Below are 25,333 nucleotides of genomic sequence, written 5' to 3' on the forward strand. Positions count from 1 at the left end.
TAAGTTATATAATACTAAATACTAAAAAAAAAACGTTTAAGAGAAGAATCTTGAAGAAGAATGGCATAGTGCGCAATTAATTCGCTTGTAAAAATTCAATTTAAATTTGTCAAGAAATATGTTAGAAGAAAACGTGCGGTTTTAATACATTCCGTATACATGGCTCACTACAAAATATATCTGAGAGCCACTGGACTTCTCGCGCAACTGAGAAAGCTACATATATTTTGTTCGCTTGTACGAAGCCATTTCGATTCCGCACAATGGTACCAGTTTCGCGTTTCACCGCTCATATTTATGAAAATAAAATCGCGAGAGTGGAAACACGTATATACTAGAAGGAAAGAGAGAATTAAAGACGACTGCCTCGACGGAGAGCGAGCACCGATCCGGATCGTTGACTATTTACGGCTCGAGCGGAAACTCGGTCGACGGTTTTCGGTCCTCCGAGCGGAATAGCTTCGACGAAATTGGACCCGCACGACAGACGGCCGATTTTCCGTTGGTCAAGAGGTCAACATGCGAAGCCACTATCGTTGAATTGGGAAGAAGTCTCGGTTTTTATTATAAAAGCGATCCCATCGACATCGTGTTATCGTCGACCGTAAGTCGTCGTTCTCCGAGAATATTCCTCGATCTTACTCTCGGGACATATAAGTACGATATCGATTATCTCGAAAGAGAATTCCGACTCGAGCCCGAACTTGAAACATATTACAAATGTTATCGAGGCGCTGCGCTATTACTTAACGAGATGCATCAACTTTGGCAATTTCCAACATTGAATTTGCATTTTTTCACGCCGATTTGATATCCAAAATACGATTCACCGAGCTGATCTCGAAACTTTATAAAAACTATCTATGAATTGCAAACTCAAGGGGGGGATTAAACAAGCGATATGGCAGTACCGGCGCTACGCGGAAAGAGTGCCGCTTCGGGAGCTAAGATCCATCGGCGATCTTCCACTTACGTTTGTGGATTTTGACATGACGCCATTGGGTATTCAGGACGGCGAATGGCAGCGCCCGGTTAATGACTCTCGGTATTCCGCTGGAAGTGCCATCCGTCGAATTGGAATTCTTCATTGGATGCGTCGACGACGAGCTTACGAAGTGAGAAAGGAGACAGACAGAGAGAAAGAGAGAGAGAGAGAGAGAGACGAAGAGGAGGGAAAAAGAGAGGTGGTTTTGTGACGGAAACTGGGTCCCTTCTTGAGCTATTGGCTGCCTTCAGCATTCGCGAGCAATGAGACCCGCCGCCACCGCCGTTTCAAATACAATCGAATTTTATTAACCGCGCCGGATAAAAAGACAGCTGACAAGATTACGCGGCTCGCTCGCCACCCTCTTTAACGGCTTACTTCGCGCAAATTTAATACACCTCCTCGATGTAATTTTTTATGCGCGTTCGAAACCAGGTAAAGTTAAGTAAGATAGAATGTTTCACGAATCCCCAGCGAGCTTCCTGAGTGAAGCCTGCTGAAAGTGATGAGAAGAGTAAAAACATAATTTTCGAACTTGTGCTCGCGACGATGGTTTATAAATTTTCATGGAATTGTGAATTTTATTGCAAAAGTTTAAAGCGCTGTATCGCGCGAAAGAACCCCCATGACAAAATACAAATTTCAAGGAGGAAAGACTATTTGTCTTGAAGCTTTCTACCTGCAACATAATTTTGCGATCTCCTTAATTTCGTCGAACTTTGTATTAACTGCTACATTATGCAAAAGATTAAAAAACTAATCCGGAAAATTTGCAACATTTTCAAGAGGAATTCATGAATTTACGTCGCAAAAAATCTCATGTTAGAACGAGATATTCGTTGTTTTCTTTCTCTTTTTTTTATTGGTGACGGTTTAACAAGCAAAAGATTTGTGGCCTGTACTTGTCAGGCTCTCCTATTTACGCAACAGTGTTAAGGTAGAGGATAGGAAATAGCGCGGCGCAGAGCGGCCATATCGATAATGATCGCGGGAAAGAGAAAGCGTCAGATTTACTCTTTAATAAGATGGTGGCAATATCTTAGGCGCCGAAGCGCTTTGTTACTCCAGAAGAAGCGATGTCATTTACTCGCGGGTAGGTCGCTTTCATCAACGTCTTCCCCCGTTATAAAAAAAAGAGGAGAAAAGAGCCTGTATAATATCAACCATAAATCATGAGGCGGTCACTGCCAGAATGATACATCAATTAGACGGAAATGGGAGCGGTTGCGCACGAGCTTAAGTCGGGGGAAACAAACGTGATAAAAAATGATAATTAGACGAGCTACATTCCTCGAGAAATGAAAATTAATGTGAGATACGCGCGCGGATGAATTCTGCGCCTCTCTTTCTCTCGCTAGTACTATCATGACTTTCGGTCTCGTACGTAGCTTCGAAATCTACTTATCAAAAAAATCAAGTTTTTATAAACATTGCAGATAGAGCGCAATATTCGAAAAATAATACATGAACTTTAAATCTTTAAATTTTGAGATTACGTAATATCTAAGAAGCAAATTTATTGTAATATACAGCAGCTTGTTTTCAAGATAGAGAAGTCTTGGAAAGAGGAATATTAATTTTTGATCGTACATTAGTTCCGTCAAGCGCATGTCAATCTTCTTTCTTGACTCCGAGAGAAAAGAGAGAGAAGGGGAAGTTGGCACTGCTGGTTGATAAATAGAGGGGGACCAACAATTGGCAAGAACTCGTGTTTGGCTGCGAGATAGTTGTGGGCAATGGGAACATAGAACTGTTAGTCGTTACATTGGTTTCATCGCGAGGGGCATGCACGCCTCCGGTACTGCTGTGTCCGTACAGTAATACGAGCGGTAATGCAGCGATGCCCTTATTGTAAATTGAGAAGGGAGTGCTTAATGCGTTGCCGTAAGCGATGTGCACTGCGGATTTCCCATTGCGATGAAGAGCGATTGAACCAGGGAGATGCAATAATTGAATACTTAGTTATACAGATCGATGAAACAATTCTCGAACTGTCTACTGACGGTACATATTAATTAACTTGCAAACGCTAACGTCTGTCCGTTCAACGCGGGCACGGCTAACGTACTTCGTTACGTGACTCGTAATTATGTTTGTATAAATGTAATTCTCGTGAGTATCCCATGTGAGTTGGAAAAGTACGCTTCAGTGCTGTAAACGGACAGGACTGAGTAAACAATAACAAAATGCAATTAAACACTTTGCTCGTTTTTGAAAATGAAAATTACTAGATCAGATTCAAGCTTCATTAAGTCAAAATCCTACGCGGTAGAAAACCTTTGGTATTTACGTTAAAACTGGTCCCAAAATTTTTAACACATCCCAGAGTTATTTTAATGTGATTTTGTTATTTGAACATTTTGTATTAAGTTGATATTTAACATTTCGCTAAAAGCGTTAAAATAGCACGATTTATAAACAAATAACATAAAAATAATATAGTTTGAAAACAAAATCCAAGAAAAATAAATAAAATGTACGGGTCAATATATTATAAATGTCAACTTAACTAAAGAAGCGTTTTCACATTTCCTTTACAAACTCTGCCAAAAAGTATTACATTTTTTGCGCTAATTTTTCACACAATATTTATGTTACTTTCCAACACATTCATCTTGTGTTGAATTAACACAAAACTTCGAGTGGATCGTTCTGGACATGCGATGTATGTTAAAATTAATACAAATCTTCCAAATCTGTACTAACAAAATTATAAAGGAGAAGGGAGAATCGATCGTTAATCATTACAACAACGGCCGACGGGAAATAACACGCTTTTCAATAGGACGTCGAAAGAAATGAGTGAAATCGTAACTAAACGTGAATACCTCTGTGAAATTTTTAATTATCGTTCCGGCCGAATCCTATATCGATATAACCGAGCAGATATGTCTTTCGCGCCAATTCCACGGTCATTATCCTTCGTATCATGCGATATGAGCAGACGATGTCCAATGGGACAGCTGCGTAATGCGATAAAACATCAGCCGGCCGCATATAGCCGAGCAGCCCGGTCTGAGCTTTTACGAGCTCGCTCTCGCCATCCGGGTCCAATCGTCGGATTATGGGGGAATTCGGATCACCGTCGTGCCCTGTACACGTCTCCTCACTCCTTCACTCTGTATCGAGCGAAAATTACACCGCGGAAAGCACTTTGACTCGCGAAACGTGCACACTACGACACGCACACAGTCAGTCGCTCAGGTTGCCGGGAACCCGAAACTGCTCAATCGTAAACAGCAAGTTAGAGAGGCGGCTCGCTTTTATAGACCCGTTTGCAATTTGCGTAACTCGAGAAATCCGCGATAAATTATTCCAATGTACCCTACATTGTACTGCACGTTTAACTCGTTAGCAGCGCAGACTGGGAAGACTGTAATAAATTATAATGGGTATTAATTATATCTTCGACGAAGATGAGCGTAGAAAAATCTTACTTTTGTATGATAAAGATGAAATACGCGAAGAGACATCGTGTTATAATAAAATCGTGAGCAAAACTTGCTCCGATACCTAAAACCTCCCTGGGATTTATTGTTTACAAAGCAAAATAGTTGCGGCAATAAATTCGCAGAGATACGTAAACGCAATTTGCATGAAATGCCAAAATTCAAAAGCACATTTTAATCGTGCACAAGAGAGAGAGAGAAAGAGAGAGAGAGAGAGAGAGAGAGACGATAAGTCCGCGTGGTGGATAACAGAGGAATGCATCATGGAAGATACATCGCCGAGTTTATTAAAGTTAATCGCGAGCGCGTACGTCCCATCTGCCGCGATCGTGCATATAGAGTCGGCTGATTAAACAGATTGTCATACGTTGCTTATCACACGTACTCTATTTACAGGTGTATAACGCGACGTATAATGAATGCGCGTTCAACCGACCGCCGCGCCGGCCCCCGTGCTCGCACGAGAGAGGGTGAGGGGGTTCGTCTGTACACACGCCCTCGGAAACGATGGGCACGATGTATGTTTCGGGAAGTTTGCCCGGCACCATGGTTATGCATTCGGGCGTCGTCGTGGGGCCGGTGTCATCAAATTTTGCGGAGCCACCCAGCTTTTATTCGGTCGCGCTCCTACCGGTTCATTTGCATTCAAAATTCACCAGAGCAAGAATTTTCGTCTTCCCCTCTGCCACTCTCTACCTGCTACACTCGCTTTATTTTTCTTCTTTTTTTTTTCTATCGCGAGACAACGAGCGTTCCTCCACGGGACAATTCCTGTTGAGAGGGGAGAGAAGAGCCGAGGAGAGGAAAAATCTTATCGACGCGGGAAGAGACGGAGTTTAAGAAAAAGTAGTGCGGAAAGTGCTAAGTTAGGTTCGGCGCAAGTTACCACTCGTCGTCGATTTTGTCAATTCTCAACGAATTGGCCGACGGCACGGTCGTTCGCTCGCGATCGGGACGGATTTAGCTGGCGCGGCCAGAAAGTTTCAACGGCAAAGTCTTCGCTCGCTGACGACCGTCTCGAGTCAATTTAGAATTCCTCGCGATGTAAACGCATTCTCCGTCTCGTGCCCGTAGCGCGGCAATTGATTGCATTTCATTGCGAGAAACAAAGAGAGAAAAAGAGAGAGACAGAGACAGAGAAGGGATAACTTTGCTTTACATTTGAAAGTTAGAACTTTGCTTATATATAGAAAGACGTTTTTTTCTTTCGATGACGATTGTTTTTGTATAATTGGCACTTTCATTAAATTAAGAGCTTATTTTATCAACGTGAATTTCCGCAGAGTCAACAATTAGCTTCGCGAAGGGACACGGAGAATCCGCGTTTCAACCCCCGCGCTCTTCACCCTCTTTACTTCGCTTTGCAGCGAGGCAATCAAATTTTGCTAACGAATCATCACGCACAGCACGCTTCTCGACGCAAATTTCAAATCAACTACCGCTTCCGCATTTTACCAAGGTAATGCCCATCGACAGATTTATCGTCACCCTTTTTTGGCCACGGGGGTGTAATTGTATTCCGGTCATCCTCCCGGGTGGAGGGCCGTGGCCCCTGTGGTGTCGAGGCGAACCGCACCGGATGCAGAACTGTTACGACCTGACTACGGCGATCTACGAACGCTGACTCAGGGTCAAGCGACGGATTATGAGAACTCGTGTCACCGGGCCGTTCCCCTCCGAAAACGCTCCCGACAATGTGAGTGCCTGCTTGCACACGTGTAATTTACACCCCAGCCGGTGCGCGCGGAAGTTTCCTTCTGTTTGCAAACCCCGTCTTCCGTGTCACGTGTGACAAATGAATGTTTTAAATACATAAAACAAAAGATGAAGCGTGCCGTAATAATGTATGGTACGTAAGAAAAATGTATAAGCGCAGAAAAAATGCGATCTCTGACAAATCGAAACAATTGTGCCCCGTCAAAAACGCAATTGTAAACGCTCTACGTATTTTATATAATTACGTTAATTACAGGTGAGGGTGAGTCAAAATTTATACGCACTCTGGCTGCAGAATTTATTTTAATCAACTTTCAGAAAAGACAAATATAGAGCTTCTTTCGAGGGACCGAACAGGTAATAGTCTGATGGAGCAAGATCGGGACTATAGGGAGGAAGACCTGCGGCGAGGAAAATTCAAAAAATTTTGATAAAGAGGTGAAGACAGCGGTGTATTCGTGGCTCGCAGCTCAGCCGTAAACATTTTTTAATTAGGAAATACGCAAGCCTGTTAAAAGATGAACAAAGTGTACCGAAAAGCAGGGAGATTGCGTCGAAAAATGAAGCCTTTGTCTTTTCTGAGGTTGATTAAAAAAAAACAGGCTAGAGTGCGTATAACTTTTTACTCACCATTGTATAATTAAAAATTGTACCAATTATACATATACCTAAAAATATTCCTCTCCTCGGTATACGTTTATAACGCCAACGAGCGCTCGACTGCAAATAGATGGGAGTGCGATATCGAAGATACAGATGCATCTTGCGTGCGAGACGACGACGACGACGACGACGACGACGACGACGACTTTACGGATGACTCCTTTCCCACCCTCCTCCCGCCACTTCCTCCTTCCTTTCATTCGCAGATTTCCATTTTCGCCGTTTTACCATTTCCACCTAGCATTTTCATTCTACCATTCGCAGATGTTATACCGAGTGCATCGTACCGCGCCAGCAAACACACAACCGCCCCTCCAGTTTTCCCGAAAGGACTCCGCTGAAAGTTTCGACTATTTCGCGCGATAACCATCGCACCGCCGCGCCGCTAACTCGCTCATGCATATGTGCTTCACACACCGGGGTACGTGTATCGGTCTATTTACTGGCGCGTACGTGCGCCCGTGTGCGAATAAATATACACGTGGACGCGCGAGCGCGAAAGGGAGAGGAGAGACACAGGGGAAAAACGGAAAAAGAATATCTTTCCTATTTATCCGAAATGCACCGCGTTCTTTGTTCACTTTGCACGCGTTTCTTCGCACAAAATTGCAAAACGCGCAGTATAAAGCGCGGTTCGCGCTTAAACGAAAATAACAGTTACGTTAAATACGAATTTTAACGTCTCCGAGCCGTTTGCAATAGTGACCTCTGCTCCGCGCTGACGCACACAAAAGAGCTTTCTACGCAAAAAAGTTCTGTTCATAGGTCATTAAAATATATGGTGGACAGTTGCTGGCTATTTTATTCCGGAATAGCTGTTTTTCGGTGTAAAAATGGATCAGCTGCTACCATTACATTCCTTTAATAATTAAGCTTTTATATTATTGATTTGTAATGTCGTTAATCGACTTTAAATTAGGATAGTAAAGACATCCCTGGTAGAGGTGTATATAGTTTTCCTAGACACCCATCCAGTTATTGTCTAGTATCACTGTACTCTCATTAGATGTAACAATATTGCGTAGGAAATGGACCAGAACTTGATAGAGTTTGATCCAGTGGCTGAATAAAACTCTATCATTTTTTCCTGATAAAAATATACGTAGACACCTGCCTAGTTATTATCTAATATTAATAGATAAATTTTCAGACTTGCTAGTAAAACAATTAATTAGTCTATTTATTGACCTGTTTTTGTCCAGTAAAGATTGTGCGAATTTTGTTATGAGCAATAACTGCAGGCAAAGCGTTACAACTTGATTGAGATTCTGAGTAGTTCTGCATTTTAGTTACTAAAACTGTCTGGTAACTACTCAAAAGATGCATAAAGTTTTTACTAGGAATTTGCTTAGTTAGAAATATTATTTCCACCGAATAACTTCAAATATATACCAATAAAATGCCGAAGGATTGAAGCGCACCAATGCGCAACTAAGAAAAAAAGAAGAAAAGAGATACGATGTTGCAAAGTTCATCGCAATCTTATCACAAAGCAACCCCGCTCTTACGGTAAATACAATTTTCTTTGTCTCTCAGAAGAAAAAAGCAACGTTACGATTTACATACTTCGCAACGAATTCAAGGATGTTACATCGATCGTACAACGGAGCAATAGTACACTGTAAGCCGTATTAGTGAGCCAAGGCACTCGAGAGCGAAGAGTCACTTGGGGCGAAGTTTCCTCGGGAAAAGCCATCCCCATCGAGCGAAGCAGTCGCAAACGTTTTATTCCCCAAAAACTTGATGCTATTTGGCATCTGACTTCGCGCAACTCGCGAGGCACACCGTTCGCATTCCCTCAGTTAACGATCGCGATTGCATTCAAGTGCCTTTCCGCGTTACTACGCAAACCGCTCACCGTCACTGCGTTTGCTCGTTCATCCGTCCGTTCGTTCGTTCGTTCGCCAGGTCGGTCTCGGTCCACCGCAGCATTTATCCGCGGACTCACGGCGTCACACAAAAATGCGGTTTATTCTGCATCCGAGGTGCTTTGAAGTCGCGCGGAATTTACATCCGCGGAATGCTAACTACGTACGCCTTATGAACGCATATGCGCGCGTGGTATCCCGAACAACGCGCCATCGTATGTATGCCTACCGGCGACGAAAATAAAGCGCACGTTAGCGCAACATCGTCTTTATTTGCGTACATTTTATTACCGAGGATTTAAATGCAGCTTCATGGTAAAAGTTAAGTCCAAACAAAACCAGGAGATTATTACACTGATTTTATAGAGATTTACTACTGGCGATTAACACTGCTTTAAAACAATAAAAGGTATGAAGTACTTACGTGTATTATCAACGAGTATCTTTCTATCTTTTATTTATTTAACATACAATATTTTTAAGAGAAATTATACATCGAGAGAAAAATTGTGTTTAAATTGATAAAATTGTTTTCTTTTTTAATTTAGTTTTTCAAGTTGAAGTGAAAATACTTTTAAAGAAAATAAAAATTTGATTTCAAGAAATGACATTATTAGCCTTCTTTAAAGTGAATAAATTATTTGTTCAAATTACTTGTTTTACTTGGACAAATAATTTTGTAATTCGCACACAAAAAAAAAGAAAGGAACAACCAAAAATATTTTTTTTCAAATCAAAGAAGCTTTACTTTAATTCGTATAGCAATGCACAAATTTCTTTGATTCAAATATTTTTTTTATTAGAAGAAACTTTTCTCCGAATGTATAATATTATACTAAAAATTGTATTTTGACTTATCTGGCTCTATTACACGTTCGTACTTTTTTCTACTACTACTTTTTTCTACTATTCATGTATCAAATTTATTTTTATGAAAGTATTTCTCGTTTTCAGGGAAGCCAAGTAAAATTGCAAAACTCGTTGGAAAAATATGTTATTAAGAAATTATGAAATTTCCAAAAACATCCAACAAAAAATGCACCTGTTAAAAATTATTGCAACCGTAGTTGACCTCACACTCTCCTCTACATATTTTTTTTCATTTTACTTGACGCTTTTATTTTACATGTAATGTGAATTCACGAGAAGCACGTGTCACGTGTCCCGAAAAGTAAATGCTCGCAATATATCCGTCAACTGTGTTAAATTAAAAAAAAAGGGGTTGCTTAAAAAAGTAATGGAGCTTTTCTCGCTTCAAAATTTTCGCAAAAGCGAGGCGCTCCTCTGAAACTTGATAATAACGATCGGTACAGTACAAAAAGGCAGACCTTTCGCTTTGGCAAGAATTTCCCTCTTGAACTTTTCCGGAACATTCTCAGCAGCTTTGCATTGTGACATCGTAAAATCGTGCGAAAGAAAGAGCCTTTTGTACCCACTTTGAGCTTGATACTTCGCGATTTGTACGCTAATCTTAAAGATCCGTCCACGTGTCTCAACGTGAGTACTACATGAATCGTGAACATTAGAATCATTTCTCAAAGTGCATGTTGAATTTTCATACGCCTCATAAATAACGCCACCATCCGCGTTCTGGTGGAAAGTGCCGTTCGCCAATCTCTACGTAACTTCGATATTAAAAAAAAAGAGAGACGTTTCGTAAAAAGAGAATTTTTTTTCTTTATCGGCGGTCGTCAATTCGCGGTTGTTATCGCGTCGATATGCATGCTCATTGATGCCACGCTCAGGTGGCATCCGCGTAAAAAGGAACGGCCGACAAAAAGCAGTATTATGCTCCATCTCTCATTAGCGAGCTCGCAGGATTCGTTTTCCGTACGAAAAATTCTGACGCGCGCGCGCGCGCACGCGGAAAAATCACGCGGCCGGGCAAATAGAAACGAAAGAGACGTACGCACCGACGAGCGCGCTGGATGAATTTTTAACCTGATTTCGCAAACGAGCGAAATGAAAAACGCGTCGACGCGTCAACAGGAAAAATTGTTCGGCCCGGTACTGAAAATTTGCCAATCAGACGAAACGTCAATTCGCGCCGCGTGTTTGCCGGAATAAAACTGCATCGTGTAATTTCTTCGTTTTCTTGTTTCCAACGGTGAGTATTAAAATAAAGATAGATCTGAATTATGTGAGCGTTGAAATAACGAGATAATAATAAAACGCATCTGGAATGCAAAAGAAATCATACATGAGAAGAACGGTGCTGCTGAAGTATTTAAACATTTAGCTACAGATCTATAAAAGAAAATTTTTTGTTACATTATCACAATAATAATGTAGGACGCTCAATCTGCTAGAATATCAAATCTTTTAGCTGCGCTGCTCATCATGCTTGAGCGTCCTACATTATTGTTTTGATGGTCCAACAAAATTATTTTTAAATTTATATCTAGCTAAATTTTTATCATCAGCAAAACCATTCTTTTTTCTAATACGTATCTCTGATAGCTTTTCAAACGTGCTACATGATTTTTATCACATTGTATAATTCCTTAATTATATGATTTAGAAAATTATTAAATAATGTACAGTTACTATAATTCTGAAAAAGCATTCCTTTAATAAAATAAAAATAATATTTTTAACGACGAATATTGGACTCTCTATAAAGCAGGGACGATGGTAGAAACTATATTCACGTGACGAATAAGTACGGCGTGTCTTATGTCGACGGGGAAAGAAGTTTAATGGATTGAAAGCTTTGTATCTGTCGGTGCACATGCGAAGTGCATAAAAGGACCCACGCAGCACTACAAAGCCTCAGCCGGCATGCTTTTCGCAAAGTTACCTAATTTCGCAATAGCGGATCAAGGGCGGTTCAAACGACAAAGTCTTCGGGAAACTAGCGAAGTCGTTTCTTCGACAACAAATATTTCTGACAGATACGAGCTATTATATTGTTATAGATTATGCTCCAACTTATTCGGCTCGAAGAATTTCGCTTCGAAGAATTTCGCTTTGAAATTTACGACTTACTCTTAATAAAAGAGAATAGATAAAAATAAAATTGCAAGCCACTTATCGTATATAAAATATTTCAGCTTCAAGGCGAATCAATTAAACGCAGGTCAATCTTCTATTCGCAAAATTAAGAATTAATTAAAACACGTGAGTTCACCGAATTCCTCGAATGCGTCTAATCAAGGTAAAATAAATATCGTAAATTTCGAAGGGTATATTGTTACTACTGTTTCAAATATTGATCGTTTTCGTTATTTTGCTAGTTAAATAATTACAGCAGCACTTTTACGATATCTCCCATCTGAAAGATGAAAAAGTTTGATTGCAGCAAAATATCGAGAGAATTATTTTATGGTTTCGCGCTGCGATATGAAAAATCGCCGAAAACAACGCATCGAAAAAACCTACGCACCGCTTTGTTTGCCAGAAAGCTCGTTCGGTAACCTCGCCCGACACTGCTATCGATATTTAGAGATAGACCCTTTCAATCAAAATGGCCTGGTGTTATTTCGAAGCAATTTGTATTAATTATCAGGAAATCATTATGTTATAGACCGCACGCGACGAACGTAATCGTATAGGTAACGCGATAAGCAATGCACGCACGTGAAATGCTCTTCCGACCCGTTAACCCACTTCACAAACGGTCATTTGTAAAACAACATAAATCATTTTTCTCAACTCAGTTTTTCTACGATTACAAGCCTTGATTTTCCCTTAATCTGCTCACATTTCTTTTACAGGGTTTTTGCACGATTCATAATACTGCAGTGCGAAAATCAAATATTTCTTTCAATATTTATTGTACGCGAGTTTTTATCTTTCGACGAATGTGAGGAGTAAAAGTGATAATCGCTCAGCTAGCAACAATATGCAATAGAGAATTATTTCGATTTATTTTTTAAAATTTTTATAGCATGCATTTTATTTCTATCAGCTACTCGAGAAACTCAGATTGTTTGCATCTTACAATTAGTTCTTCGACGGAAGAAATAAATGAACATGTTATTTCTTAATACAAATGAACATTTGATACTGAAATATAACGAATTGTAACGAATGTGCTAATTTATCAAAAAGATTAATGAAGATGAAGATGAAGAATGACTTTCGAGATATCTATCTACAAGATTTCTGCCCTTTTCGAAAAGCGCCAATAATATCACGAATTTTGTAAATGTAATTATGCACGCGCATAATTATCCTTTTTTCGAACGTAAATAATCTTGTTTTAAAAACTCAGAAACACCTAATTTATGTATCTACTTATTTCAATCTGCATGCAAAGATGTAAATAAGCCAAAGTGCTACAAAATGTTAAATAGTCTGCTCGGGGTAGAGGAGTCAGATTTCGTGAAAAGTATGAAAAGTTGGCGCTTTTCGGGCTTAGGCAAGCTGCCATGGCCAACGGATGCAAATAGTCTAACGGCGAAAGCGTTGCGCACGTTTCGATGCACCATAAAACTTTGTTTGTGTCATACAATCACGACGATTAACGACGACAAAATCCAATCGCGAGACTGTATCGATGAAATAATGATCGATTTACTCGCCGTTGATGCCAGTTCGATTTCGATGAAAGGCGCAGCGTGGCACAGAGCGAAAGAGAGCGCGCGAACGAGCGAAAGAAATAAAGAATAGAGAAGAAACGCATGTTTTGCAGTTCGAGAATAAAATATTCACATCGATCCATTTTCGTATACATTTTTGAATTGTTAGTAATGGAATAGCGCGCGTTTTAGCATAACCTATCTACCGCATTGGCTAAAAGCATGTGAATAAACTTTTAATAAACTGTAGTTCAATACTTAATAACTTAAAAGCGTGTTGCATTTTTAAGATACTGAAATACTATTTACATCATTAATCTTATTTAGATATCTAACACAATTAAAAAATGTGTATCGGTTTTCTTGAGAAGTATTTTCGAGTACCTCGACGCTACTTCAATTACGAGAAAACACCTTGTGCTTTCCTATGTTCCGAAATACGGAAGGTGGATAGAAAGTAAAATAGAAGCTAGAGGAAAGAGTATGCTCGATTCTCGAGCATAAACTTCCGCAAAGTGCGGAGGCGGCGAGACAAACAGATGCGCGAACTTCTTGCAAGCGGCGGCATCACATTGGAAAAGGCGAATAAGCGATTTTCGAAAGATGTGGGTTTCAAGACAAAAAATTGTGTCCGAAAAAAAAAAATATAGAAGGCGGGAGAGAAGAAATTTCCGTAATTTTCAGAAAACATAATCATCAGAATGTTGCGAGAAATAAATTTATCGTGTATATATAATTTAGCATCATATTAAGGATGCATAAGACAATTCTCAAAACATTAAAAAAATTACAGATTGTTTTATATTGCATATGAAATAAAAAAAATTTAACGACGATTTTCTATCTAGATAAAAAAATATTTATATAAGAAATAAACATGTGTGCTTTAATGAAAACATAATTAATAATAAAACAAGAAATAGTGAAGTAATCAAATTATTTTTGTTTTTAAGTACTTTAAATATTCAAGATGATTTATGTAAAGTTTCATTGCGATGCAGAGATCAGTTGTGTAAAATAAACAAAATTTATGTATTTACAAAATAACTAAACAGACAATCACAATAAAACTTTGTATAAATCATCTTGAATACTTAAAATACACAAAACAATTGAGATTTTTCTTAATGTAAAAAGTAATTTAATTTTTAATAACAAATAAAGTAAGCTGTAAAAATATAATCTCATTCATACAAAATTCATACGTATCTAGTTTATTTGAAGTGTTGTAATATTAGACACATTCCCAAATTCTATTTATTTCGCAATGACTGTATGTCATGTCCGATACACCCTTAAAAACATATTGATTTTAAGATCATTAAAACTATAGGGTCGACTTGTATCTAATTAACGTATCGTTTTGTGCACATCGACTGATACAAGAAGCTAGTTTTATCATGGCATAAAGTTACTTGGTTCCGTGATGGCGGTTGTTGTTGCGCGTAAACGTCACAGCATCCGGCGTCTCCTCGGCGCGATAGTGAGAAAAGGTCTTCAGCGACCGTTTTCCTCTCCTTTCCTCGCAGCCACACCAATCCCTTCCCCCCTCCCCTCCCCGCCACTGCTGTCGCTGCACCCTGCTCTCCCAAGAAGAGACGCGAGAATCGATCCGGCAGCCGGCGCAAGAGAAGATGCACTCTGCCACGACGCCCGACGACGTCGACGTCTCGCGTCGGACGGCGGTAAGCCACCATCGCCAACTCCTACAGAGACTCCCGAAAATCTCTCAAAGAGCTAAAGTGAGAACCGAGCGGCGATATCACATAGACTCGATCTCTCAACAGAGCATCCGCGCTGCACCTTTTAATTGCATCCATTACGACGGATACCGTTCCCTCGTCTCGTCGCCACGCGACGCTTCTCGCATTTAACGACTGCCCGTCCGTCACGCTCGATAGCCACCTCGCCGTGATCTTTTCTATTTGTACACTTCATTTTCCTTAATTACTTATCTAATGTCTTTAAAAAAAAAAATATACTAGCGTTAGCCAGTTCTGACGGACTGAGACAATAAGAGCGAGAAAAGAAGGAGAAATAAAATATATAAAGTACCGTTGCCTGTCATTAAGTCGTAAACAATGATGGGAAATTAAAGCTTTTCAAAGAAACAGAAACAATCTACGTGGGCTGCGATGCGTCACACAAATAATTTCTGGCAAATTACGTAATTTATTTGTCGCAATAGATAATGACAAGTTCGCAAAAATGACTGGCAAATTCTCTCCCCCGTCGTCCTTTCCTCGCTTCTATGTCATAATACAGGATGACTAATGTAGGCATTGAAGATTCTTAATAAGCCTCCTCTATCTGGTGCGTTAATATTCGCGTGCTTTTTTTACTTTCGGTGTCGTGCGCGCGACTCGGCTACATATTCATCGTCTTAAATTGATACCTCGTGACGCAAGAATGTAATTTCTTGATTATGAATGTTATGTACGAACCAACAACCGTAGGAACTGAAGTAACGGTATGTTCGCGACGCGTGTTAATATTCATGAGACTATCATCGCGACGCGCACGAAGCGTCGCCCGAGACGACATATTGGTCGCCGGGCGGATTACGCGTTTTATTATAATAAATAATCGCGGTCATAAAACGTGCCCCGTCAACCGTGCGATGATGCATCGGGTGCGGCGCTCAAAAAGCAGCGCGTAAATCACCGCGAGCCGATACGGGCGATAAAAATCACACTATCGCGCGGCGTCCTCGAACCGCGCGAATTTTAATAGGCATCTGTAAAACATTTTGGGGATTTTATTATGAACCGAGCGGAACAGAAATCCCCGCCTGATTCGCATAGATTTAATGTATGACGTTACGCGTGAATCGATAGCGTTGCAATTCACCCGTAAAAATCACGTCCGGCAGGACGTTTCGAGCTTATGCCTGACGTATTTCGCGTTTCCGCCGTCCACGATAAAATATATCACCGGTCGCATCGATTCCTCAGGCTACAGCGGGTACAATGAAAAGCGGAAAATCGAATTAATTTACACTTAAAGCTTTGAATGATCGGTGATTGAAAACCTGGATTTCGTCACGGCGACGAGCGTTGCGAGCACGGATTTAGAATACGTTAAAATTGAATTCCGCGAGCCACGCTCGCAAAATATGTCCCTCATGTTTTTAGATTAACGAATAATTTATATTTTTATCTTATCGCCCCATCTTCAGCTAAACAAAATATTGCCAACGTTGTTTTCAGAATGTTCCTCTCAATCGCCAAATGCAATTGCTTAAAAAAGAAAAAAAAAATTCATAGAAATGTAGAGAAATTATTGTTGAGAAAATCAAGAACGATGATAATTATAATAATAGTTTCGGTATACAATTGCATCATTATTACAATTTCCCACGAGTATGATAAACTACGTGGGCATTTAACAGATCAATTGATCACTGATGAATGAAAATCTTGATAACAAACCGCGCGTTCGAACAGACTTGTGATACATGACACACGACATATTCTGACCTGGCAAATACATTCGTCAATTATTACAGAATTTAACTGTTGCGAAAATTGATTGCGCTTGCCAAACACGGATCGTTTACATTTCATATCGCTTAACGCGCGAATGCCGTTTTATCATATTAAGCGAGCAAACTAATTCCGAGTCGTATAATAAATGTCACGCGAATGCAACACGAAGTCCTTCGTTCGATTAGTGCTTTAATAAATGCGAATTAAACAGAATTTTTCATGCTTTATCTGAATTCTATATACCAAAATCTATAACGACATGTAGAATCCGTGTTTATCAGTGATATCAGTTTAGCGGAATAAATGGAATCAAACAAAATAAAATATGAAGAACTCACACTAATATTGAAATTTTGCTTTCTTTAATCCTTCGCGAACCAAGTGGAAAGAATCAATACGAACCGTGCGGCCTGTACTCTTCATCGTAAATGTACTAATTTATACAATATTTTCTAATGTTATAACAAAATGATTCTTGTTCCTTGAGATATAAAAATAAAAAGGAAATAAACTGTTTAACCTTTTAAAAAAAGAATAAAAAGTTGTAGGAGTTTAAATTCTTGCTAAGGGTATGTCCCTCCCCCTTATTCATCGAGAGTTAATAAATTTGAGAGATTAATTTCCTTACATTTATATCGTATTAAATTTTAGCATTTCATATGTATGATCGACGCATATATATTCCTTTTTTACAGCAATATGCAAAATGTAATAAAGAATTGTAACTAACTTGCCACAAATTAAATTCATACATAAAAAAATATATAACAAACATGAAAGTATTTTCGTCATATTTTAGTGACAAAAATTCGGCTTCAAATTCGTCAAAAAATTTCGCATGAAAAAATCGCGCGGATTGCACGAGTGGCGAGCCACCCTTTATGCGTCGCGACAATGGAACAAGTGAAAAATACACGCTCGTTCACGCGTAATTTTCGTAATTCGGCGTTTATTGCGAATGACCGAATAAACTCGCGTCGCGTGAAAAATGATCAAATGGCAGGTAATTTTCGCGTGGCATCTATGACGTGTTGCACGCACGTGTTTCACGCACGCGATGCAGATCGCGCTGCATCCCCCTTTTTTACAGTAAAAAACCGTAAAAAGTATTACACCGGAGAATGCATGCGACGTGTTTCATAAGATATGAGCAATCACCGGGAAAGATGGAAATCCTGAAAACCTGGATGATACTTCGCGAAAGCCCAGACAATATCTTCCGGCGTCTCCTCCGTACGTACGTAGAACAGAGAAATTTGCCTTTAAGATAGTATATGGTGGTCGCTTTAGCTACGTACACATACCTGCATATCGGTGACGTCAGAAGCGAGAAAATATATCGAAATTTCCGTGACGAACTACGCTTTTATGAAGGTACGTGCAGCCGTGGAGAAACTGTTAAATTTATGCGAAAGTCCCGCAAAATCGCTCCGTCATAATTGACTAGTGCAACGAATAGTTCAACGCAAAGTCCATGGTATGCATCTTGCGTGCATCTACGTTTCTTGCAAATATTGCATAAAGCCGATTCCAGACACACTGACCATCAGCGATATCAATGCTGAATTCGAAATTTGCATGCTGACAATATTACGTCGATCCCTGAATTATTATAAAGGCCGCGGTACAACTATGGCGCCATTGTTATCCGATGTACCGCCATCGGCCGATCATAAATAAAGCCTATCCCTCGTCCCGACCGTTCCTCGATTATTATCTACGGAAAATCGAATCGATTACTCTCAGGAGACCCTATTATATCGATATTGTTACCGGCAAAGCTCAAACATTATTATTAGTTGAGAAGAGAGTCTTTTCTTCGTAGGCAACATGAAGCAACAATTCTACTCATCATTCAATTCTCTAAGCTGTAATTACAGGTTGCGAAAATGAGAATGTCTCGTGACGTTGCAATAATTAGAATTATGGACTCGTATTATATCAATCTCATGCACGACGATTTATCGATAATGAGCTATTTTCCAATGGTAAATTGAAATCTTCAAAAATCAATTTGCAATGCAATAGTTTCATTTTCAGAGACTATTTTGTACTATTCGTCAAATTTTACAATTCTGAATAATTTTTCAATTCTAAATTAAACGAATACCAATTGTATTTCAATAGAGAAGTTTTATAGTTACGAAAATCTCAAATAATATTTTCATGTGCAAATCGCAATTAATAGTACGAATGGATAAAAAAACACGTAATGAAAATGAAGCATTCAGGAAGTTTTCCTGTGCGGGCAATTTCTATTAATTTGATACTGAAAGATGAATAAGACTTCTCGAATAAAATATTAATTCGATGAATACGTAGAAAAAACTGACTTTTGCCAACAAATGTTACTACAATTAGAATGTCTATATATTTGCCCGTGTTTGATTTTCGAATTCAACATTGAACGTCATGTAGCTGCTGAAAATATATTTGGCGGTGAAAGAATGGTGGTGTATTTTTCACGTTATGGCGACAGGTGGACGTGATCGATGGTCAGATGTGTCCTTTGTGCAAAACATGACAGTGTAAATTAGCGATAGGATCAAAAGCTATAGAATCAAACTACACATTTTTTTTCTATTCAAACCTACACTGTGAAGAGCAAAATTAATCATGTCAACAAATTATCAACAATTTTAACTAAAAAATTCTTTACAACTGTTTCTATGCTTTCTGAATATTTAATTACGTAAAATTATTTTTATCTGAATGTCCGACGAAGGACTAACGATCGCAGAACTTGCTTTTCCCTCTTGTGAAATTTTGTACGTTTGTATAAATGATTTATACTTTGTTGTAGAAAAATATAGAAAAATAATTGCAAGTGTACAGCTAGACTTCCAACGAAAAGTGTCTTTTAAAAAGGAAATCCTTTCCCTTGCCATTTATGTCACCCTGCAAAATTAAAACGAACGACGCGACTGAATAAGAAAGTTTCGCAAAAGATAGCTATGAGAATTTCCCTTATAATCGTTACAACTCTCATTTAAGAACGATCAAATAACCAGCATAATATGCAGCGCGTAACAATCTCTCGAGGAGAATTTAATTACTCCCACTGGTTTTAAATGTAGAAACGCAAACTGAGGTCCGCCAAACCAAAGGATATTTCCATTACGTTAAAACTCTCTTTGAGCATTTCTCTCTCAATTATATTCTATCCCAGGACATTTGGTTCAATAGATTGAATAGGCAACACTAGATACTAGAATTGTTAGCTTCGCCTTGGAAAAGCTAGACAAAATATATTTTACAATAAAGATTATATCCAAGTATGTTTAAAATGTCACTAAACTCCAAGACTTCCCCGTTACGTAAAATTTTCTTTTAGAATATTTACATCATGTTCTCAGACATTTCTTAAATAATCAAATAGATATAATTGTTAAATTTCAGCTGAAACTAAATGATATTTCCTACTCAATAAAGTTCGTTGAAATATTAAAAAAATTTTTTATTTTTTTCTTTATTTTTATCTTCAACGTTTCATTATATTCTTTTAATCTCGATGAAAGATTAAAAATGTCAAATATAATACCGAAAGCATTTTTTAGAATAAATATTTTAATATGTATACACATACAGCATAATGCTTAAATTTAAGGATTTAATAAATTTCAAGATTACGTTAGAAGTTTTTTCTTCGAACGCGATTCAAGCCATAAAAAATTAAATACGCAGCACTAGATTACATCATTATCATTTTACGAGATAAGAGGAACTCGAGTCGATGGAGTGAGAAAGTCAGTGATCGCCCGAAGGTCGACTAGAACGAGAAGAGGGGGTCGTCGCAAAGAGCAGATTTTAACGGCGATTTCTGTCACTTCCGGACGCGCGCAGGAGCCGGAGTTCCCTCTTTAGGCAAGGTAGCAGATGTTCTCTACGACACGTTCTCACGCCAGAGAACTTCCCTTCTCCGAGGGAAATGCGCTTAACTAGCCGTCACCGCCCGATGCTGCTCGCCGTTTAAGCCTCCCCCGACTAACCAACCATTCCACCCACCTTCGTCGCCCCAACAGACCCTAAACAAATCTTCCACCGTCGAGGGAACAACCCTTCCGCCTTTCTAAGATTCGTGAACCACCTCGTTCGAGCCACCCTTTCCTTACGCGTTATTTTCCAACAACTTTCCGTCGCGCATTCCAAAACAAATAAAGTGATTCCGTAATTATGATAACATCAAGATCGAGATTCGTTTTCCTAATTTTAATTTTAGAAATTATAATCCGATAGGCTCAAACGATTTTAATTTTAAGCCTTTTCCCGAGACTAATCCCTTTGTTTTACTCATTTGTATAATCTTCAAATTATACAACGGCGAAGAAAGAATGGAGATTTTATTCACAACGCGTGTACTAATATTATGAAAAACTTTTTAATAAACAAATTAGAATATTAATCCTTTTGCAACCAACAACTTTCAGGGATAAATTTTGAATTAAGTCCAGCAAAATTATATTGAAACCCGACTAAGTGGAATCTTTGAAAAATGAAAGCACAAGATGTTAAAAGAAATAGTCCCTGGCACATTGGTAATGTAATCTCACATGATGAGAAATATTACCTTTATCATTTCAAATTAAAATAAAAATGCAATTTAAATAATAGCTCGCGCGTTCCTTTCTGTATGGATCTCTATGCCATGTACATTGCCATTAAAAAAGTATTGATATTAAATAAAAGATATTAATTAAAACTTTTAATTAAAGTTATTAAAATAGATTAATTCGTATTTCATTACCATTCTCAAGAGCTTTGGCTGCTATAATATAAAACCAATCGTATTGGTCAGATATTGTAGAATCGTTAAAAAAATGTTCATTACATAACTAAATCATTTTCAATTATGAATTAAATTTCCGTTTTTATCAACGCAATCCAATCCAGGTATTATTATCAAATCGAAAAAAAATCTGTTTCAGAGATTGTTAGCGCGACTTGCGCACGATGAAGAATCTCGGTTGGAATTTTCGCCGTGGTCCCGGATTGCGAGGAAAATTTACAAAACGCGCGCGGCGATTTCTCAAGCAGCCCGCGAGCCGCCCGCGAATGCAACGAAGCTGCGGGGACGAAGCGCTTTCGCACGTGTTACATCTGTTAGTTCCGACGGCGACGCCGACGCCGACGGTCGCGTGACGAGAATTTCGCTGAGAGCGAGGAAATGCGCTTTTAACTAACTGTCACCGCCCGATGTTATGAACCACTCCGCGAGCCGCTCTCACCCTCGCAAACCGCGAACAAATGCTCGTCTCGTAGACGACCTCTCCGCGAACTTACAATTAGTTGAGTCCTCTGAATAACTGCAGCGATCTGCAGGACGTAATTATCATATTTTTCTATCATAAATCCCACACAGTTTCCATAAAAAGGACTTACGATTACTTAACTATATGTATTCCTGTGCATTTCACATACGGCACAGTATAGAAAAAGCATCGCAAAATATTGCTACAATGTTTCAGCAACGTTGCAGCAACGTTGATGAAACGTCCGCTTCGGATATATTGATACGTAATGTTGCAGCCATATGTAATATTGTATTAATGTTATTGCAACATTACGTATCAATATTTCTGAAGTGGACATTTTATCGTTGCCACAATATTGCTGAAACAGTGAAGCAATATTTTGTAATATGGTGTTACTAGTCTGTGCTGCACGGGTCTTAACATCTTTGTGAAGTCAATCAAATTAAACAAATTAACCGTTTGTGATCCAATAATTTTTTCGCCACTTTTCTAGTCCAGTCGAGTCATTGGTGGCTGATCGTGTTTTCGGGCTCTAAAAAGTCTGAAAAAATTTTGATATTACTCCTCCAACATTCCAAAATAAAATGTCACAGTGTTCCAAACGTATGTCACTTTTTTGTACGTGTTCGAATTCGAGGCGGAATAACTCAAAATTGAAAATTTGCTTGAATATTCAAATCCCCGGAAAGTTAATTATCGTTTGAGGAAACTATCGAACGAATTTTAAATTTGATTCCTTATCACACACGCGCGCGCGCGACGTTCATATTGCGACATCTCGCAATTAATCGCAGATTAAGGGAACGATTGCGCTTCACATATTTGCATACATGCCGCGATGGTGTCCCGTAAGATGCAATACGACGCAAGACCTCTCGGGCCTACGGGTTCTCATGGCTCGACGCGCGAGTGATAAACACAACGATCTTGTGTACAGATATTGCGCTATATACATCGTGCGTCAAACGCCGAGGGCTGTTTACATGAGTTAGTTAAACTCTTCATGAAAATATTTTATATGTTATAAGATAAATCCATGCCAAATATTTCGTCTTACATTCCGAATAGATGTACCTTTTACGTGTAAGACATTGTTATATGATCACATTTTGCGCATTGTTTTATAATCCGGGGTAGCGTGTATGATATCTCCTGGCAAAAATAGTATGTTTATCGAAAATTTATAAAAGGTTTGCTTAAATGTTGAATAGATATTTAATTGGAATTTTATAACATTTAATGAAGCAGTTATGAGATGGAAATTTAAACATGGAATTATTTACGAAATGTTCACGATCGTTTGACACGATCGTTCGATAAGTGTTGTGTGTTTTTGGAATGTTACAAATGTTCAAAGGGTCTTTTAATAAAATATTCCCCGAACATTTGTAACATTCCGAAAACGTACAACACTTTTCGAATGTCTATCAAACAGTCGTGAGTATCTTATAAACGATTCCATGTTTAAATTTCCATCTCATAAACATTTAAGCAAACGTCTTATAAATTTTCAATAAACATTTATTATTTTCGCCAGGAAACAGCACAGAAAATTACAAAATATTGCAGCAATATTTGCAATATTTCTGCAATATTACTGAAAGTCACAATGCTGTTGGAATATTTTGTAATATTCTGTGCTGTATGAGATATAATACATTATTACACACGTAACAATTATTTTACGTGCACAATGTAATGTTATATAACTCGCATTTTGCAAGGCTGCAATAACAAAAGATATTGCCCAAGATATTCACTTGACTCTTTCGCTATTTTGTCACTCAACTATTTATATTCGGGATAAAACATGAAACATGAAAGACTCGCTCGTCAAATCGAGGAAGAAGCTGGCTATTAATTTTCACAAAGATAATTGCGCAAAAGTAATATAAGTGACGCCAAAATTTCCGAGCAAAAATGATTAACTGCTCGCGTCATTACGCGCGGAAAACACATCCCTAACGACCAGTCGGCACTCTCTGTGCCACATACCCTTCCTTCATTCTCTGACCCTACTAAACAAATGCGCCCTCTTTCTTCGTGGATAACCCTTCCCGAGAACTTAATCAAGTTTGCTCGTAACTTTTATGTGCGCCCACTTCGGACGTCCAGAATTGAGAACTGCTTTCAGACGGGACTATTGTCGTCCCTCTCTCGCGAAAATGCTTTTCATACGTTTCCCTATCCCTTAGAAGACTCCGTTCTCACACGTCGACCTCTTGTAAGAAGACAGCGTGAATGATAACGATCTTTTTTAACTCTTGCTCGGATAACTTTTTTACTTGAGTTCCACATAAAATTTTAGTGGAAATTCCTGAGACGCATTCCTACCCTTTTCTTAAGAAAAACGTTCAGTTTCTCAACTCTTAAATTAATAACATGGTAAAAACGATCATGATTATAATTTTAATCAATATAGAGAACATTTTATAATTACACTATGTAATAATATTTCGGAACTACTGAAAACCCTAATACTAAAAAAAGAGATGTATCTACATTTTCATATTATAATTGTTGTAATTTTAATTAATCTTCATAATTCGCTACCAAAATATTGTATTGATAATTGCGAGATATCCTGTATGAAATATTTGTTAAAAATAAGAATTTACGTGAATAGATCGACTCAGTTTCTATAAGTGACTTAAAGTTTCAATTCATCCAATAAAATTCGTTATCTTAATTCCCTTAAGTCCCTAAATTAATGGAAACATTGCTCCGCAAGGGTGTGTGATTACGGAGCTCATCCCTTAGTCCTAAGCTGATAATATAATCCACAAAGTCTCTGATTAATTAAATCATGATGAGTTCAATAAGAAAAATTTGTGAATAATAAAAATAACGAATACAATTTAAGCATCGACTAGATTTTTTAAACAAATTATTATAATTATTACAATATACCTACGCGATAGCAAAGAAGTTTAATATACTTTTGTATAGAAGATTTTAAAACAACGATAAGTAATGAATATTCTTATTAAAGGTGAAATTTTAGGTCGCTTGTTTAGTAACGAATGGACTTTTAGGTCGCACATTCGGACTTTAGTCGACTTCCAGTCGACAGGACCTTTATAAATATCGCAGTCTTTAATCCGTAAATGTGTTGTAATTAAGGCGAGGCTGAGTTAAAGTCCTTGTAATGGGCGAGGCGCGCAAAGCCCACTCCAATTTCGGTTGCTAGGAAACTAATCTTCCGACACTTCGTGGATTCCGCGCATTTCGATTTACCGAGTAGATATTACTCCGATCTAACGAGTGTCGATGAAACTTCGGCTTAGGTTGCGATAAAATGTATCGAGTTACATATGATGATTATTGGCAGGACGGATTTACGGATATGAACCAATCACATATTACACGTCTATGTTTACAAGAAAACT

General features: G+C 38.5%; 1 protein-coding gene across 4 annotated transcripts in view; it reads right to left on the minus strand.

The window, feature by feature from the left end:
• The window catches only part of LOC105197501 (cadherin-87A), a 216,313-nt gene that overhangs the window by 151,445 nt on the left and 39,535 nt on the right, over positions 1 to 25,333 (minus strand). The window lies entirely within an intron of this gene.

Source organism: Solenopsis invicta, chromosome 2, assembly GCF_016802725.1.
Source record: "Solenopsis invicta isolate M01_SB chromosome 2, UNIL_Sinv_3.0, whole genome shotgun sequence".
Lineage (NCBI taxonomy): Eukaryota > Metazoa > Arthropoda > Insecta > Hymenoptera > Formicidae > Solenopsis > Solenopsis invicta.